A 19636-nucleotide genomic window follows, 5' to 3' on the forward strand; every position below is an offset into this window, starting at 1 on the left:
GATTTGAAGAAATTCTTGCATAATAAATATTTATCGAAAGAATCAACATTTACATGACTATTCATTACATATTGGTGCAAAACAATGAGCGGCGGACATAATCTGACTGTGGAAATTAGGTTATCTCCCTAACCTTATTTTACTTTTCAATTTAGATTTTCCGTGATCATGTTCGGTTATTCTTTTTCTGGGACAGAGTATGACCAGGAGAATATAATATTTCGACTAGAATGCGATATATTATGTACAATTTTTATACCAATTAAAAAAATGCTTGGCTGCAAACCTTTGAGTTCTGTATCCGTCTCCCAACATTTCACATATTTTTGTTGATATCGTTTCGTGTTTTCTTTTGGCATTCCAGAATGAATATAAGCACCAATTGTTATTCATTGATGTTCTTGTTCATTTCGCGGTACATTAGGAAGACAATTATAACTTACTTTGTGATTTTAAAGAGTAGAATGGAATGAAGGAGACTAGAGTGAAGTAGTGTGCACAGGACAGGAGAATACGTGGCACCAGTATACTGGAAATCCGTTCTTTCGATAGTTCCGTGTTCTGCCGCGAGCAGCGCGAAGATGGGCAACATCCACCAATAGCAGTACAATACGGTTCAGCGCTTGCGCGGTACGAAGCTCTTTTCCGTTGCCTTGGAGATAGAGTAAACCTTTCCCATCATAGCCCCGTCTTAATATATATGCGTCTTAGATGTTGCCGACCACAAGAGGTAGGCATTTCGTGTCCAGTGCTGAAGCATGCTGTGCACACTCCTTTGCTTTAGTTTCCATGATCTCAACTGCTGTCATTCGCGCACACTTTCTGTCTTTCTATCAGAGTGCCCCCATAAATTCTCCCATAAAAATGAAGCCCCTACAAAGAAACCCTTTCCATCTATCTTCCACCTAAATTTGGGGGGAAAACCCTTAAGTTGGCTACACTGTTATAGGATGACTAAAGGGTGCTGCCTTCTCAGATAGCTACACAACAATTCAAGCAAATCACATTAATGGTTTCCATTACAATAAAGTAGATTGATAATACTTTGGTTTACAACGAGTTGTCAAAATCATTGGGCGACATGCAAATAATAAATGTCTTTTGCTATGTACAATGTGGTTTCTTGTCCAGGTCTACTGGTGTCCATTTTCTACCGTCCGGCCAAGGCTGGCTGGAGTGGCGCTTATATTCTCTTCGGATAGAGGCCGTCCGGTTGTGACGTGGTCCTAGTCAGCAGACTATTGGCTGACTTCGTCTCACAGCCTTCTCTGCTCCTGCGTTCTTCATCTTCATGCTGTCGCTTGTTGTTATGCTAGAACAACAGGGTTCTGCAATTAAACACATTATTATGTGAAAGCAGTGCGGGTTTCTGATACATTACTCATATGGAAATATATTCCCAACACGTCACATATAGCCACCCCATAAGTTTTGTACCTCAATCATTATTGTGAAAAACTTTAAGGCGAAAAAGTTACTACATTCTAGACCAAAGGAATAAAATAGGTTCTTTGCTATACATGCGCTACATAGATTCTGGAGGTGTATAGTGCCCACACTTCACACCAGATTACGGTTTGGAAATTATGCTATACTCCATTAGTCCTTTAAAATGATCATCATCAACGAAAAATGCATGAAACAGCTAAATTTTTTTACGAAACAGACAAATACGTAGCAGCTGTGCTTGACATGTGAAATTACACACCACACTGTACTAACTCCATGAACAGAACACAGTCTTTTCCATACACAACAGCTGTCAAGCAAATGTGTACACAGGGTTTGCAGTAGTTCACAAACACCTGTCACTAACTTATACAATAAATTTGAAATATTTTATGTAATTCACTTGTGCTAACACTTCTGCAGTATTTGATACGCCCACTAAACCCACCGGGCAGAACAGGTAGTAGGATAGTGGAAAGGACCAAAGGTTGAGGTCAGTTTCTCCTTCTAATTGTCATTTATTATAATTTAATAACCTTTACAACCAAAGCGGCACATAGCCGAATCATTACCGATTGCAACTCTTTCACGGCTGAAGGCCTCCAAACGAGAAATCTTAACAAATCAACAAGATAAAAATCCAGTTAAGATAGCAATAAAATAATTAAAAAAAAAAACAGCAAACATATGCAAAGTGCAATCCAAATGGCTGAGGGCCACAATTAAATTTTAAAATTTTAGAATATGTTACCATATACCTTTAAAGGCAGAAGGCCAGAACGTTTAACAACAAGAAATCTTAAAAATCAACAAGATTAAAATACAATATCAAGGATGCAGGTGTACTTCGCGAGGCTTCATGAATGGCAGTATTAAAGCAAAACTGAGCCAGGGAAGACTGTAGTCTCATTTGCTGGGCGTTTTCTGATGATAAATGATCAATGCGGACTTGAAGTTTCGATTGACCCTTTCCGCAAAGGACCCCTGGTGACATGCTTAACTCCATTCTGAAAGCAGAAAGCCTTAAAGGGGCCCAAAAGAAAGGCTGGAGCGTTTTCACTAACCAACTGCTTAGGCGGCCCGAAAACACTAAAGACACTAGTCAAGTGATTAATCGAGGTGGTAGCGGCAACGTTGCGGCTCTGAAGGAGCCAAGTAAACCTAGAAAATGCATCAATCATAACGAGTACATATCGATGACCCCTTTTGGTCCAAGGCAAAGGGCCCAAATAATCAATATAGAGCTTGTGCATGGGAGAGGACTCTCGTTCAGAACTCAACCAACCATGTTGAAGGGCATTGTTGGGTTTGGCTATGCTACACAAGCGACATTGAGCTACCATTTGTGTAAACTGATGGTCCATATAGGGCCAAGTTAAATGCTCCTTGATCCTTTGGAGCGTCTTGTAAGTCCCTAAATGGCCGCCCATCAATGAATCAGGAAAATAAAGAAAGACCGGACGCACCAAGGTAGCAGGCAAACAGATCTTAAACTGCTTATCAATGCCCACCTTCCTGCAAAGAATCCCCCTCTGAATCTCATATTCTTCCGAGAGCTCTCTGGCCAACACACGTTGCTTAATAGCAGCCCACACAGGGTCCTGATGATGATGGTGCGAAGTGTCTTGAAACAGAAGGGGAATTTCACCTAACACCATACAATTAAGATTGTAACAGTCTACCTGCTTGCTTCCCTGACTAGACACGTCTTCGGTAAATATCCGGCGGAGAACATCCGCCAAGACATTTTCACAACCTTTCACATGTTTAACTTCGAACTGAAATACCGAGATACGTACTGCCCACCTGGCAATACGACCAGTCTTACGCGGCCTCGCCAGTACCTAGCTCAACGCTTGATTGTCTGTTTCCAATTGGAAAACCCGATGCTCAAGGTAGAACCGATACTTCCGTAATGCGAACAAAACGGCCAAAGCCTCGCACTCAGACAGAGTACTTAAGCTCGGCATCTGTTAACCGCCGAGACTCGTAAGCCCCTCAAATTCTTGGAGGAGAACAGCTGAAATACCGGCATTAGAAGCATCAGTCTGCACAATAAACCTCTTGCTAAAATCGGGTACCCCAAGAACCGACGGGTTGGCTGTCGCAGTCTTAATATGCTCCTGGGCAGGTCCCCACTCAAAACGCACGACGTTACGGCGTAACTAATTTACGGGTGCCACCAACTGAGCAAAATTCGGCACAAAACGTCCAAAGTAATTCGTCGTGCCTATAAATTTAGCGATTCCCCGCTTATCAGCAGGAGGAGGCAATGCCCGCAGGGCTTTCGTCTACTCTTGGCCAATGCGAATACTCTGACTTGAGACAATACGGCCCAAGAAGGATACCTCTCGCCTAGCTAGTGTAGTTTTACTAGGTTTAACAGGTAGTATGACTAAAAACAGCCGACCAGTTGCAAAGGATGAAGTAATCTTTACCTAGGTTTCGATAGATTTAAATCTATCTTCTTCAGAAGGCGGCAGTATTACATTAACATGGAGTGATATGTCATTGTCGTTTTTACAAACATCTGCATAGCTCCATTAGTCCAAATAAAATATAGCCCTGAGAATAGGGTTTGTCAGACAAATAAGAATAAGTACATGGAAGTTGGAGAGCGCATAAGCAGGTAGACCAGCTCGCTGTAACCTCAAAAAAACTTGCCGGATATGCTCCAAATGATCCTCAAACGAACGGCTATAGGTAACCAAGTCGTCCAAATAATTATAGGCACAAACTAACTTCAAATCCCCAAGAATATTATCCAACAAACGAGTAATCACCGCCGCTCCGGTAGCTAACTCAAAGGGGACTCTGTTAAACGCGAACAAGTTCTAATCAGTACAAAAGGCGGTGACATGTTTACATTCCTCAGCCAACGGAATCTGATAATAGGCCTGATTCAAATGAAGAACAGTAAACCAATTAGCGCCGGCAAACCAGGTAAAAGAATTAAGCAAATCCGGCAAGGGTACTGATTCGAGTACAACCTTAGCGTTCAAACGCCGGTAGCCAATAACAGGTCTAAAATTACGCCCCTGATCCTTAGGTACAAGAAAAATTGGAGAAGCATAAGCAGAAGTAGAGGGTCTGATGACTCCTTGTTCCAACATCTGAGATATCTTAGTCTTGAGTATCTTAACCTTCGGGGATAAGAGGTAGTATGGAGATTGCCTAACCGGGGTGTCATCGGACAAACGGATATGATATTCAAGAACACTGGTGACACCCAAGTTATCGCTGAGCAATTGAGAAAAACTGTGCAACAAATCGCGTAACTGAGGCGCCTGACTAGACAAGGGGTGGGCCCGATCGAATTGATTAGCTGCCACCTGTACGCCGAAGGTCCCGGCAGTTCGTCATGCACCAGGTTTAGCGCACTTGCAAAGGCCAAACTTCTCGGCAGGAGAGAACCTAAAGGAAAAGGTGCGTCCGAAATAATCCAAAATGAGGGCGGTTTTATAAATGAAATCGCACCCCAATATCAGATTAACAGGCAATCCTTTAACCAAGGCTAAAGATACAGGCCAGGAAAAGCCGGCAACCTATACACTCCCACAGACCCGACCCTCCAAAGGTAACACCTGGCCATTGGCCACCCGACGTCTCTGCACCGGGGACGGGACCAAATGAAGTTTAGTAAGATGCCCAAATTCCAAAAACCATTCAAAATTCAATAATGACACGGAACTACCAGAATCAAAGAGAGCGCTGACGGACTCACCACCTACCCGAGAACAAACATAAGGCAAAATGGATGATGCGAGTGTGACTATGCGAGTACACCAAGGCCTAAAGGTTGGAACCCGGGTTCGCATACCAACCCGGTGTCACCTATTAGCTCTAAGAGCACGACGCTGATCACAAGAGCGTACCAAATGAGCTGAACTACCGCATCTGAAACAACGCCTAGGTTCCCTTTTGCTAACTCCCACGGATGTGGATAACCCAGAATCGGCCCCTATGTCGCACCCTGCTACCTCCCGACGCCCGTGGCTTCCAAGAGGTACACACCATGACGGACAGCGATAACAGGTGAGGGAAGGACACTGCCTGAAATTATGTTAGTGGCCAGGGCAGGTAACCGGAACACTAACGGCCACTAGGCAGAAAATTCTGCTGGTACACTTGAATTTGAAACATGGTAATATAGTTAACTTCACTCAAAAGAACACTGCCTCAAATTACGTCAGTGCCCAGGGTAGGTAACTAGAACACTAACGGCCACAAGACAGAAAATTCCACTGGTGCACTCAAATTGTAGTCGACCAAAATAGTTAATTGCACCACATGGTGGCTAAATTTCAGCAGTAGAAACACTCGGTGTTGCCCACAGGAAAGCCTCCCCAACAGCAAACCACCGAAACGAACCACCACAACATGAATGGATGTGGCTTGTGTAGTTGAAACCACTACTCAACTTTGACGACCTGGGTCGGTGAACCATGAAGCTCGTAGCGATCGGACAGCTCCACACACGCTCCGACACTGCACAGGGGCTGCCAAAGGCCCCAGCCGACTGCGCCGCGCGGAGATAATTTCCCTCGTCCGCCACAACCGACCGACTGCCTCCAGACCCCCTAGCCGGATACTATTTACACCAAACCAAAGATGGTACACGGCGCAAATGTCGATACACATCACTGCTGCCACATGTAGAAGAAAGAAGATCCACGACAACCGCAACAAGGGCGGGAAACCAAACACTGATAGATAGCGAAATTCACGAAAACGCATAGTTGGGAGCGAGCACTGCTCAACCTGCACTGCACCGCGCGGAGATAACTTCCCTAGTCCGCAACAACCGACCGACTACCTCCAGACCCCCTAGCTGGGAACTATATGCAACAAACCAAAGTTGGTACACGGCGGAAATATCGACATCTGTGCAAAACTTCTTCGGATTTTCACAGTGGTTTCCGTTTTGAGACCGTGGGGAACTTACGTTTCCAATAGCTCTCGTATATGGTCATATTGCTGACATGCCCTTGCATTGTTTAATTTCCTAGGGAACATTCACGTGTCTTATACACCAACCTACTAAAAAATCCAGACTTCCCCTCTTTCCCATGACCCAATTTCGGATAAGACAATCATGAAAAGTATTGTAACAGTTGCTTCGTATCTATACGAGGCTCAACGAGTGGTGCAGATGACGGATGTATTCGAAACTCGAAGTCTGGAAACAGTTCCGTGTACTGCTCCGACCCATAAGAGAGCTCATCTGCAGACGCATGTAGTGCTGGACTTGATGGAAACTCAAAGTCTGGAAACAGTTCTCCATGTTCATTTCACTTCCACTACATCGTGTAAGAATCTGCAACAGGGAGTTGAAATGTGTACAGACTTGATTCCTGTTGCCGCTCAGATTTTTCCCATAAGTATGTGCTCTTATTGCGTACCAGATGTGCTTCGCTATTTCTGTTTACACCGTCGAACTCTTATACATACCCACAACCCTGCCAAGACATCCACAAACTATAGCGTTCAGGTATTTATTTTTATTACCCTAGTAATAAGTCATTCTTTAGTCGACACAGTGTGTCGACTGCAGGTAGCAAACTGGACCATAAGAGTCTCCCTTCTCTCTCTATCTATAGAGTGCATCTCCTTGGCAGCATCATTTATAGATGAATAGTTAGCAAGTTATGCGTTCAAACCGCAATAAAACACCGCTGTCAACTCTACACACTTACACATAGAGACTCTGAGCGCATATTACCAATCGCGAAGTCTCGATTTCAACCACTTGTATGTTATTTTCGACAGTGCTACAGCTCTGCAAATACCGAAATACTCTTCGCGAAACGGTCCTGCAGCGGATGTAAGCACATTTAAAGGCATCCTGCTAAAGAGCATAACATCTTGATATATTGTATTACCAATAATTGTAACAAGATTGTCTAGATAACAATCATCAAAGGCGATCTACTGGGCGTGTCACACATCCTTCTATACTCTAAACATCCATGATGATGGCCCACAACCACCCCAATCACACTGTTTTGTGTTCTAGATGTCCGTTGGACGGAGGGAGATAGTACTTCGTGAATACCATGCTTATATACGAGATAGAACAACACATTAGTCGGATGGTGACTGTATAAATGACTGTCAGGGAGACACACACCGTAGGGAGGGAGAGAGAAGAGAGGCTCTTACAGTCCAGGAAGTTACCTGCAGTCAACACACTGTAGACTAACGAGTAACTCATTACTAGGGTAATAAAAATAAATACTCGAACGCTATGGTTCGTAGATGTCCTGACAGGGTTGTGGGTATGTATCAGAGTTGAAAGGTATAAACAGAAATAATGAGACACATGCAATAACAGCATACACTTATGGGAGAAAAGTCTGAGCAGCAACAGAAATCAACTCTGTACACATGTCAACTCCCTGTTGCAGATTCCTACACGATGGAATGGAAGTCAAATGAACATGTAGAACTGTTTCCAGACTTTGAGTTTCCATCAAGTGCAGCACTACATGAGTCTGCAGACTAGTTTTCTTATGGGTTGGAGCAGTTCACGAAATTGTTTCCAGACTTCGAGTTTCCAATACACCCATCATCTGCACCACTCATAGAGCCTCATATAGATATGAAGCAACTGTTACTATCTTTTCATGATTGTCCTATCCAAAATGCAAACATCTGGATCATCGAGAAGAGGGGAAGTCTTAGTATTTTTTAGTAGGTTGGTGTATAAGAGACGTGAATATTCCCCTAGGAAATTAAAAAATACAAGAGTATGTCAGCAATATGACCATATACGAGGGCTATTGGAAAAGTAAGTTCCGAGCGGTCTCAAAATGGAAACCACTCTGAAAATCGGACGAAGTTTTGTACAGAAATGTTGGGTAGTGTCTCCAGTATACCCGTCGATCACGGCACGTTGCTCTTCTCAATTCTGAGCGCACAGTGAACACGTAACGATGCCTAGAGAACAGTGCTTTCCGCCAGGTAGTGAGAGATTTCGCCTGATGGCGTGCAGCGCATATAACATAGCTGTCATGTGTTTCGTTCTTCATGACAATTCTCTACCGCACTCTGCCTGGGCGATGAAGATGCTCCTGGAGCAGCCCGTTATTGGTTCATTCTGAGTTTCATCTCTGTTGACATGAACCGCTGGATATGAGGACTAAATTTTGGCACAGACTACGAGCTGTAGACGAGCGTATAGAATTGACGGAAGTCACAAGCGGCTGCCTTGTATGACGAGGGTATTGGGAAATTGGTACAACGCATCGGCAAATGTCTAAGTCGGAGGGGCGACTATGTAGAGAAGCAGCTGTAAGATGTAGCTTACAATTACAAAGAAAACATTCTTGATTTTCACAGTGATTTCCATTTCGCGACAAATCGTAGCTTACTTTTCGAATATTCCTCGTACATATGGAAAACCGTCGAAAAAATATGAAAAAAGACATAAAATTGCTAAAATTCGAGGAAGATCCGGTATTATCACGAAAAATTAATGTGAAATATGTAAAATTGAGGGAAATACGATGAAATATGTAAAACCACGAAAACTTAGCAAAATTAGGGAAACTGACTGAGGACACGAGCACATGAAATTAGAGAAAAAATACCGTGAAATGAGTACTGATCAAAATCAATAAAACTGCGTGTTCTGGAGTGGACTCATGCAACACATACACACCTTAACAGTAGAAAGAGGAGACATTCTAGAGATGTGGTGTCAAGGCGAAAGGACCATATTATCCCGCACATCAGCAATACAGACTAACATCGGACCATGACTTGTGTGTGCAAAAGGAAGGCTACCAGGGTCAGTGATAAACTGCGATAAGAGTGCTACGTCTCCTCTGTCTACTGGTCGTACTGTTTATTTCCTCGTAAGATGTCGCTGTTACTTCATATGCATTTTCAGTTGCTGACGCTCATTTTATAGGACTATTGTGAACATATCTAATTTCTGAACCATAATCGGGCTTGAACTTCATAAACAGCAGACGTCGTGCACCGCCGGAAACCTATGTAGTGTTTGCGTTTTAAAGAATCGATGTCTTCTTTGGTGTGCAAGGTACTTGTTTTATCACCTTACAGTTTGTCACTACAGTTTATTGGAGAGAAACTTGCAGGGAAAATGTATGTCATGCGCTGAAAATACATTTCTTGCATTGGAATATTAACAACGACGCATTCCACACAGCTAATAGGTCGAAAACTGTACAGCTCTAGCATTATAGCATGGTTAAACGCAGAACCGTGTAACCCTTGGAATGTGTTTATGTTCAGTGATCATTTCTCTCTTTAAGATACCTTCTTGGTATGGATACCATATGCTGGATAAATACTTCAGAATTGTTAGCACATGTGATTTACATAAAATATTTCAAATTTCTTTTCTAAGTTAGTGACAAGGGTTTGTGAAGTATTGCAAACACTGTGTATACATTTGCTACACAATTGTTGTGTTTGGATTTATTTATTTATCATATGGCAATACACATATAAAGATTACAAATTACTATACATCAACATTTAAGCACAGCTCTCCAGCATAAAATGTCACAAATAACAACAGCTATAGATGGATATCAAGGTCTTTTATGTATTTTATAACCTCACTCGTCGCTGTGAGGCAATCTTCGAAAGGACCCTAGTAGGAACATGCGGGACATATCGATAAAACATGAGCAACTGTCTGTCGTTCGGCTCCACAGTCACAGGATGGTGATGAAGATCTGGTCCACTTGTTGAGAGTGTCGGCACATTGTCCATGGCCTGCTCAGATGCGGTTCAAGATAGTCCAAATTGCCTGTGCCTTGTCGAATCCAGGGGGGTCTTCTGGATGCAGGGCTGCTTTAGGCATCGTGGGAAACAGTTTTGTTGCCAGCAGCGTTTCCATTCATCGATGGGATTGAATTCAGTTTCCACGAGAGTCCTGGCTGTGATGAGAACGGGATGACTCGATCTTAGTCTTTTTCGCTCCGCAGGGAATACGTCGTCCATTATTGGAAGGTCGGTGTTATTAGCAAACTTCTGGTATTCGCGCAATAGCACGCTCTCTCGTCTGGTATCAGGAGGTGGAATGTGGCTCAAGATAGGTAGCCAGTCTGTGGGAGATTGTATTGACCCACTAAGATTGTGCATGGCTTCGTTAAGTTGTACGTCTATCTTTCTTACGTGTGCACTATTAAGCCAGACAGGCGCACAGTACTCTGCTGCTGGATATACCAAACCGAGTGCTGATACCACGAGAGAGTCTGGTGACGATCTCCAACGAGAGCCGCAGAGTTTACGGAGAATGTGGTTTCTGGTTTTGAGCTTAGCAGACGTTCATGTCAAGTGCTCCATAAAAGCAAGTGTCCTATCTAATGTGATGCCAAGGTATTATGCGTGCATATTATGATGAAGTTCGTATCCTTCAAGACAGACATCGAGGGCTCTGTGTGCCAATCTATTGGACAGATGAAAACATGGAACTTCAGTTTTATTTGAGTTTGGACGTAACATCCATTTGCGGAAATAGTGGCTTCAGATATGTAGATCAGAAGTTAGGATTTCCTCAGTTTTTTCAGAAGTTTTGTGTTGGGCAGCTACTGCGCAGTCGTCTGCATAACGAAGCTTCCTGGACTGTGTTGGAGGGATATCAGTTATATATAGATTAAACAAGAGAGGAGCAATGGCAGATCCCTGGGGAAAGCCATAGTTCAATACTTTTGGGCAGCTAGCGTCTTTTCCTGTAGTTATAGTAAATGTCCTACCAGTTAACATGTTGTCAATTAGTTTTGTTGTCCTTTTGCATTGGGACAAGTTGCAATAATTTGTAAAGCAGTCAGTGCCTACAAACTGTATCATATGCTGCACTTAGAGCGATGAAAGAAACTGATGTTTTCTGCTTCATTTGGTATTGCTTCAATAAATGTTGTTAAGGATAAGACTTGATCAGCGCAGCTCTGTCCTGGGTGGAATCCAGCTGACTCAAGAGGAAGGTTCTGGAAGATCACTGGACTAATCCAGTTGCACAGAATTCTTATAAGGAACTTATAAATAGTGCTCAATAGTGCGACTAGGTGGTAGTTCTTAGGCTGGTTTGGTGTCTTGCTGGGCTTGAGTGTTGCTATGATTTTTTGTTGCTTCATTTTTTGTGAGACTGAATCAGCTATCATAGTATCAGAGCAGAAATCCGCCAGCCATCTTTTAGCATACTTCCAACTGCGCAAAAGAAATTCTGGGTGGATTCTGTCACTTCCCAATGCCTTTCTGGGTTTTAGAGCTTTAAGAGCAGCAGAAATTTCAGGTATCGACAAAGTTCTTGAGTTGTCAGATTGTTCCTTCGTGTTATTTTTGAGCAATTTAAGTTTACATCCGATGTATCTTGTACGAGTTTTATCCTTTGGTGCTCTTGATGTGGACGATAGGTGTGGAGCAATCCTATTAGCTGATACTGGAGTGTTGCTCCTTACTTTAACTTTGTTTCCATCCAACTTCCTTCGTAGAGACCATGCTGTTCTACTTGATGTTTGAACATTGAGTGACTCAACGCTCTCTGTCCACCTAATTCACCTGGCTGTATCGCTATGAGGTAGGTTATCCACTATTTCTGGGTCTCTGATTTTTAAAAATACATCATATTAAACTTCCTGGCAGATTAAAACTGTGTGCCCGACCGAGACTCGAACTCGAACTCGGTCGGGCACACAGTTTTAATCTGCCAGGAAGTTTCATATCAGCGCACACTCCGCTGCAGAGTGAAAATCTCATTCTGGAAACATCCCCCAGGCTGTGACTAAGCCATGTCTCCACAGTATCCTTTCTTTCAGGAGTGCTAGTTCTGATAGGTTCGCAGGAGAGCTTCTGTAAAGTTTGGAAGGTAGGAGACGAGATACTGGCAGAAGTAAAGCTGTGAGGACCGGACGTGAGTCGTGTTTCGGTAGCTCAGATGGTAGAGCACTTGCCCGCGAAAGGCGAAGGTCCCGAGTTCGAGTCTCGGTCGGGCACACAGTTTTAATCTGCCAGGAAGTTTCATATCAGCACACACTCCGCTGCAGAGTGAAAATCTCATTCTGGATACATCATATTGTTTCTCAGTAGTTTCATTCTAACCTGGAGTATATTGCTTCCAGTAGCCTGTAGGGACTGCATTCTTTGCTGCACTTATCATAGCTCCAGTAGGCCTCTCATTGGTTTTTGCTTTTAGGGGAATCCAGCCAAGACAATTGTCCAGATTTTTAGCAAATACATCCCACTTTGCTTTCCTAAAGTTCCATCTAGGTCGTGGAAAGGATTAAACGGGTGGGATATTTGTCCCTATTTCAATAAAGGTTGGTCATTGTTGACTGTGTGGAAAGGCTTGTAATACAAACTGAGAACTTTGGAGAGGCAATTTACATTCATTAGTTGTTACATAGCATAGTTCGGTATTGTATTGCTGTCTCCAAGGTGCTGAAACGAACGTGCCTTTATCCTTTGCATCAAACACCAAATGTAAGCTATTGTCTTCTACCCAATTTACAATGACTTCACCATTTCTATCACTTTCTTTATACTTCCACTGAGTATGGTGGCTGTTAAAATCTCTGAGGTATATGGCGGGGTGTTGTGATACTGGAATGACCTTTGGGGGCTAAGATATAGCTGGGAGTTTGTATACATTAGTTACTGTTAGTTCTTCTATTTTTACAGTAACTTCATGGATGTCATTGAGATCAGATACAGAGCATGGATGTGCATTCTTAATTGTAGATCGTCACGTATGTTGCCACTCCGTAAGCATGGTGGTACATAGCTCCTAGTAATTCAACCAGGAATTTTTCCCCTCTCATTCATTTGCTTTTCATTTTCAGTATGATTGTTCTGAACAACCACAACATCGATTTTATATTTTGATAAAATCTTCTGAAAGACTTGGCATTTGGATTTACTTATGCCTTCAGCGTTGATTTGACATATCCTGATGACCGGTCCAAGGTTTATAGCTGGAGGGTCCTGAGAAGAACCGTGTACGTCCATGTCCTGAGACAGATTCATTTTAGCCAGGAGATCTTTGAGATTATCTGGCTGCCTCTGCTTCCTGGCTTTAGATATTTGCCTTGAAGTGACTGTTCATTAGCACCAGCCAGAGGACATGTGTGACTTACGACTTGTGGTGTGTCACAGATGCGAACAATGATTGTCCCCCGTGTACTTGGAAAAGACTGTGTTCTGTTCATGGAGTTAGTGCAGAGTGGTGTGTAATTTCACATGTCAAGTACAGCTGCTATGCATTTGTCTGTTTCCTCATAAAAATGTAGCTGTTTCATGCATTTTCCGTTGATGACAGTCATTTTAAAGGGCTGATGGGAGTATAGCATAATTTCCAAACCCTGATTTGGTGTGAAGAGTGGGCGCTAGTAGTGGGATTAGGGGTTTCTGGTGCTCTTTTGATACCAATTGATACGAAAATTAAATAAATTGTGACAGTTGATTGAACTATGACCTTAACCTACTCTTCTACTATGTGGTTCATCTCATGACCGCCTGAGGGTTGTTTATGACCCCCTGCAGGGATAATCAAAGCTTCTAAGAAACCCCCCATACCTCTCCTCCTCCTCCCTCCCACCCCTCTGGGAAATCCCCAACGCCACTCTCCACCCCCCTCACCGATACAAGCACACTTTTGGTATTAAATTAATTGACTAATCAATTAAATTGATAAATTAATTAAACCCTTTCCCTCTGGGAAATCCCTCATTGCCCACTCTCTATCACCTCCTCCATCTGGATATTGGTGGGAAAAGACTCAGTCGTGATACGAAATTGAAGTCAACGCTAATTACAAAGTAAAGGAGTTACTGTTTATCTATAAAATTCTATTTTCAGGGGCTTTATCTCTTATTTGACTTGAAAAGCTCACATCCAACAACTACATGTCCTAATTATGTAACTGCACACTGCTGCAGATTGGAGATGTTGTCTTGTGGGAAAATTTTTGTTTGTGGGCTCACCTTGTTATGCAGGGATCGACTGAGCTAGTGCCCAGTGCCACTACCAGAGGACGTTCGACCACCCCCCTCGCACCCTCCCTCCCCACCACCAAGAAAAAATTGGCAGGAAAAAGACTTTTCATCTGTGCCGGAGAAGAAGGATCTCACGAGACGAAATTCAAACCAGTGTCAAAAATATACTGATGCATATTCTTTATTTAATTGATCTGCAGGAGACAGGACCTCCCCACTTTTGTAGAACTGCACCCCTCCTCCCCCCCCCCCCCCGACCCTGCTTCCCATGACGTAATTATCAATGAGGAATGGAATGAAGAGTGGTATACTCCCAACCGTTTGGGTCTCCTAAGCGTGTCTTTGTAGTCGGGGCGCCGCCACGGAGGTCAAAAACCGATCAGCGTCCTAATTAGAGATCATGTTGCTAAATATCACCGACCACAGATCGGATGTTGGCGTCCTTTGATGTCGCGGCCCGAAACAAAACATCATGTTTATCGGGAAATTCCAGACTCGTTTCCTGTCACTGTCCCTCCAAGAGGCTACTTCCTGTTTGTGTGTCTGAACCAACGTCTCGAAACATGCAGACAGAAGTTTTCATCTCTCCTCATAATATTGTATTCCAGTTGTCTAATGCTGGAGGTAAAGGGAGAGCTGAAGCAATTTCGGTATCAAAAATAAATGGAAATAGTCCATTTGAACTACCCTATCAAATTAATTATTTAACAATTTACAAGAGCCAAATAGATCACTTACAAAATTCACTAGGTTACGAGGATACTTCTTCGTGGTAAAAACACATTTTCAACGTTTAAAGGCACATTTGCATGCTGAGCTTTTATTAGCAAAAAACGTAATTATCAGTAACGAAATAAAGAAAAATTTGAGCCATAGATATAATCCACGCTGTGTAAATATTGTATGCAGCCGCTGGAAACATTTGAAGATTTTTGATCGTCATATTATTGACGAAAGAGGAAGAGTCAGCGTGTGTTTTCTAGGTCTTGTCCAGATTGGACTTCTGTGGCACACCGCTATTAATACTGCATTATTTCATTATTTTATTTACGAGTTGCAACCAAACGACACTCATAATTGCATAACGTGTTATAATTTAAATTGTGTTTTTATTTCAGAATATATTGTTAGTACTAACCTATGTATGTTTTATATTGTATCTTTAGTCATTGTAAGATTGTTGGGTGACTTGGCATGGCAGAAGGTTCCGCACTTTAAGTAAAATTCGTCCAGCTCCATTTACCGTCGTCTTCGGGTGCTGTCTTATTACGAAGTCGGATTTTAGTGAAAACACAGAGAGAAGAAACACGGTTAAAATTACATGGATGGACCATTAACAGAAAAAGACGTGCTCAAGCGCCGAGAGTTTGTATGAAACATATCTTACCAATCCGTAAACTTGTTTGATCTCTATTTTTAATATTCATTACTATAATTCATTGTATGGTCTCGATCCAGGAACAAATGAGTAAAAAAATAAATAAATAAATAAAATAAAAAAATTAATTAAATTGGCGACTCGTGTCTGGACGCATTGTTATATGTACTATATTGTCTTCCTTTTGTTACATGTTTATTGGAAACTACAAACGGTACTCGAGACCGGAATACATTGAAGACAAATTACTGGGTTGTATGTCGACACCTGAAATTACGCTGCAGTCGCGGATACGAGGTAAGGCACAGCATCTTTACATCAGCAGTCTTGTCCAAGCGTTTTGTATTACCGTAGCTTGCTTGGTAGATCTATCACAATTTTCCGTTTCTGTAGCAATGATTTTAAGCTACATCGTGGTTTAAAAAATTATTTTCATTATTCATACAGTGCAACAATACAGTTTTATCAGTTCACAATATGGCCGACTTTAGTTCTGTACGACGTAATATGGCATGGAGCCATCTGTATTCAAAATTCGACCATTACTTTCGACAATTAATTTTCTTGTTCAAACATTGTCGCACAGCGAGATTAATTTTTACATTTATTCTGATTACTCAAACGAGTTTAAATTTTCATTGCGTCATACATTACGGGTGGCGTGGTACTGACCAGAAAACAATTAGCAAAGATGGAGAACAAGAAACTGCAAACACAGACGCAATCCGACTCTGACATGCCATTAAATGATGAAAGTGACGTTCGGTTGACACGAATACTAACGATCGACATATTATTGACTATTCTGGTGACGCAAATTTAGAAAATAGATCGTCTACCAGTAATATGCCTAAATCTAGTTCTGAACCCATTTGGGTGTCTAACGACATGTCTAACGACTTGGCGGGGGCGGAACATATGCACATCTGTTATTACTTTTTGTTGTAATTTCACGTACTGACACGTTCCATGACCTTGGAGATTTGCTCCTCAATTTGGTCCTACGGAACTTGATGGGTAAGTAAATAAATAAAAATCACTAGTATTGCCAGAATGTTCGATGCTATTATGAATCAAATGACACAACATAAACAGGACTTCGACGCACGTATCGACCAACAGATGACGTCTATACGCGTCACTTTGAAAACAGCTCATGATGAGATAAAAACACGACGTGATGAAATTAAATCAGATTTAGCTGCACTTAAAACGTCAAACGACACTTTGTGTAGCCGTGTTGAGGAGATAAATAACAGAATGACTGGATAAGTGTCAGACCTCTAGGCGAAATTTTCAGAGCTTTCATTACAACAAGAAAACACTAATAAAGATGTGACAGATATCCAAGCACAAGTAAACAATCTCAGTAAAACATGCGATTCTGTAGTTACTCAGATTAAATCTTATCCGGCAGTGCATGATGATATAAAAACGCGTATTGCCGATGTCGAAAACAAGTTGACACCATTGACAAAACAGCTTTCTGATAAAGTAAGACTACGCACTGACAATAATTTCTCATGCACCAATTGAGAATTTCACAGTTGGGTAGAGCAGAAAGACAAATATTTTGACGAGTGCTTACAATTACCTGCTGTTATCCACGGCACTGTCGCGGAATTTATAAACAACAACAAACATGCATTCAGTAAAGCAGCGCAGTCTGCGCACTCGAAACAGTTTGACAATTACGTACAACAGCAACCAAAACACACAAAAAAATGGCTCTGAGCACTATCGGACTCAACATCTTAGGTCATAAGTCCCCTAGAACTTAGAACTACTTAAACCTAACTAACCTAAGGACATCACACACACCCATGCCCGAGGCAGGATTCGAACCTGCGACCGTAGCAGTCCCGCGGTTCCGGACTGCAGCGCCAGAACCGCTAGACCACCGCGGCAGGCCCAAAACACACAGTTTGGCAATGAATACAAGTACATTTATGACGCATACACACCGCATACTACGTACTCACAACAGTACGCACCTCTACGAGACACACTGCATTGCAGTCGTGATAATTATCAACATTTTCCTTGCCATTCGCCAGTTGAACCTTACAGTAATCATTCTGAAACTAAACTTTACTATAATGCCAAGGAAGAGGAGAGCCTCATAAAACACAGAAAATTTCAGCCATTTATACCGGATGATCAAAAAGTCAGTATAAATTTGAAAACTTTGGAATGACATGGGGTTTCACTAGAAAAAAGTTCACAAAATGTCCGACAGATGGCGCTGGACAGCAAAACATCAGTGACTGCACATGACAGTCGTGTATAAATGAAGCTGTAATAAGAGAGAGAATGAGATGCACCAGCAGTCGCAGCATGTTGACGTTACCTGAAAAGGCGCTTTTAGTGAAGCTCTATTATCAGAACGGAGAATGTGCTAGTTCAGCGTTACGATCCTATCGCCATAGGAAGGGGAATCGAATGGGTAAAGGTCCGTTGACAAATGCAGCTGTGGCGAGAATGATTTCGGAGTTCGAGGCCACGGGTTGTTTAGACGATAGACCCCGTAGTGGCGGACCGAGCACAAGGCGTAATGCTGCTGAGACAGTTCAGGAAGAAATGGAGACTGTAGCTCAAATGGCTCTGAGCACTATGCGACTTAACTTCTGAGGTCATCAGTTGCCTAGAACTTAGAGCTAATTAAACCTAACTAACCTAAGGACATCACACACATCCATGCCCGAGGCAGGATTCGAACCTGCGACCGTAGCGGTCGCTCGGCATCAGACTGTAGCGCCTAGAACCGCACGGCCACTCCAGCCGGCCGGAGACTGTAGCGGGTTCGTCCATGCACGGGGAAGTGAGCGCTCATGCAGTCGCACGTCGCACCAGCATTCCATTACACTACTGTTTGGTTGGCACTTAGGCGTACCGTCAGATGCTATCCGTACAAAATTCATCGGCATCATGAACTGTTACCTGGCGATTTAGTGAAGCGGAGGGCATTTGCGGTGTAGGCGTTTCAAAAATTGGCGGAAGATGACGATTGGTTGAGTAACGTGTTATGGACCGACGCAGCTCATTTCACGCTCCGAGGGTCTGTCAACGCCCAAAACTGCAGAATTTGGGCTACACAAAATCCTAGAACTGTCGTGGAAACTCCATTGCACGACGAGAAAGTCACGGTATGGGTTGGATTTACCACATCTACCGTTATCCGGCCTTTTTTCTTCGAGGAAATGCGTGATTCTGGTTTTGTAACTGCTACAGTGACGGGTCAGAAGCACGCCGATACGTTACAGAATCGCATCATCCCCAGCCTGGCTGATAAACACCTGCTGGAACGTACGATGTTTATGCAGGATGGCGCTCCACCCCATATTGCTAGACGCGTGAAAGATCTCTTGCGCCCGTCGCTTGGTGATGATCGTGTACTCAGCCGCCACTTTCGTCATGCTTGGCATCCCAGGTCCCCAGACCTCAGTCCGTGCGATTATTGGCTTTGGGGTTACCTGAAGTCGCAAGTGTATCATGATCGACCAACATCTCTAGGGATGCTGAAAGACAACATCCGACGCCAATGCCTCACCATAACTCCGTAAATGCTTTACAGTGCTGTTCACAACATCATTCCTCGACTATAGCTATTGTTGAGGAATGATGGTGGACATATTGAGCATTTCCTGTAAAGAACATCATCTTTGCTTTGTCTTACTTTGTTATGCTAATTATTTCTATTCTGATCAGATGAAGCGCCATCTGTCGGACATTTTTTGAACTTTTGTGTTTTTTTTTTTGTTCTAATAAAACCCCATGTCATTCCAAACATGTGTGTCAATTTGTACCTCTCTATCTACACTATTCCGTGATTTATTAAGTT

General features: G+C 42.7%; 1 long non-coding RNA gene across 1 annotated transcript in view; it reads right to left on the reverse strand.

The window, feature by feature from the left end:
• Positions 1 to 227: 227 nt before the first annotated feature.
• Positions 228 to 19636, reverse strand: part of LOC124804656 — a 110058-nt gene continuing 90649 nt past the window's right edge. Inside the window, exon 6 of the long non-coding RNA XR_007017365.1 lies at positions 228 to 1312. This is a non-coding gene — a long non-coding RNA (uncharacterized LOC124804656). The remainder of the gene's footprint in view (positions 1313 to 19636) is intronic.

Source organism: Schistocerca piceifrons, chromosome 7, assembly GCF_021461385.2.
Source record: "Schistocerca piceifrons isolate TAMUIC-IGC-003096 chromosome 7, iqSchPice1.1, whole genome shotgun sequence".
In the NCBI taxonomy this organism is placed as follows: domain Eukaryota; kingdom Metazoa; phylum Arthropoda; class Insecta; order Orthoptera; family Acrididae; genus Schistocerca; species Schistocerca piceifrons.